The following is a 1655-nucleotide window of genomic DNA, read 5'->3' as shown; positions in this document are numbered from 1 at the left end:
AACCATTTCTTGCTTAGTCCCCAAATTGCCGGATTGGAGACCTTTCACTTAATCAGTATACGGGATGGGCGTCTGTTCTTCTTTATCGTTGAAGTCTCTCTGGCTGGCAAAACAAACCGTTGCTGTATGAAGGGAAATGCTATAAGTTATATATATGTATATTTTAAAACACATACTAGAAAAGCATCGTGAAAAATAGGATTGCCTAAAGTTCACAATTATGAAAGCCACAACCACAACCCGAACAGTTCCGAAATTCACAGAAGTTAAAGGTTAGGGTTATGTTTTGGTCAGTGTAATAAATAACAGTTCTTTATTCCTTTTCGGGAAGATAGGTTGGTTTGGGTTAAAAATTAATGGTTGGTTGGATTAGGTTAGCGTTAACACTTAATGACCGTAAAGGATACAAATCCTTGTTAATATTGTGTTTTTTTTTAAGAGTTCGGCAAACTTCGGATAACTTCGGAACTGTTCGGGTGTGGCCCTCATCCCTGTGAACTGTAGGCTTCCCGTTAAAATGAAATCATGAAGTGAGTATTGTTAAACAAAGATGTTAATAACACATCAGTAAGGCATTAGCGTTAACTTCATTATAACAAAAAAAATGTTTCGCTATCGACGTAGAAAACAGGTCGAATGCTCATTCTGACTACAATTGTAAAAATGGTAAAAATTACGAACACCAACTTTCATAATTATTAGGTCTATGTCCACAACTACAAGTTGAGTCATCGTATATTTTATACCTTTTTTTATTATGCACAAGCTTCTCGTATTTAGTTTGGTTTCTGATTTTGTTGCCGCATGTTTGCTGCAGGTTTTCTGCACCTGCATATTATAAACAATTTTTTATAGTAAATAACTTTTCTTTAGTAGCTTTTTCCTTCGATAAATCAAGGATTAAATCAACGATAAGTATTAAAAAAATGTATGATTGTTGTTGACAAATTTTTTTTTTCGTATTTGACTTGATTCCAAATACTTCCACTTTGAAATAACGAAAATTCGTTTGTATTAGAATTGAAATTGATGTGTTCGATTTAACTTAGTGTAACAATCGCAATTAAAGGGTAAAAGTTATTATTGTACAGTATAAATTGTGCTAACCACAGTTTAAGTTTATTAATGGACCCTATATACATAATCATACCCTGAGTTTATTTTAACACGTCCACAGTGGAAATCCGTACTGCTAAAGTTCAGACAGACGTATAATTTCGAATACGTAATTTTTATGATAAGTTGAGAAATAGTCAAGCGGACAACAGGCAGTTTGCAGCCACTGAAAAAAAAAAATCCTTATAAATTGGAAAGCATACTTATTTTGCAGTCGTGTTCAAGTATTTATAACTAGAGTCCCGGAAATTTCGCGGATTCCTCTGGCCTCAGGATAGAATTCAAAGTTATAGGTGTTCTCGACTCATGTTTACTTTCCCATTGGTTGATTTCTTAGCGAGAACATTTTTATTCTTGTTATTTGGCACTACCTGATTCGCTTACTTCTCTCCTAGCTGGACATCATTGGCTCACGGTCGTAGAGGGGCGTGTCCAGATAACTGCGGCCCAATCATGAACACAGTGCGACAGTGTGGAGGTTTGCATTCTAGCTTGCGACTAAATGAATGCACGAAAATTCCGTGGCTCTATTTATAACC

The sequence above is a fragment of the Bacillus rossius genome, chromosome 13 (genome assembly GCF_032445375.1).
Source record: "Bacillus rossius redtenbacheri isolate Brsri chromosome 13, Brsri_v3, whole genome shotgun sequence".
NCBI lineage: Eukaryota > Metazoa > Arthropoda > Insecta > Phasmatodea > Bacillidae > Bacillus > Bacillus rossius.
This window is presented reverse-complemented; position numbering follows the sequence as displayed.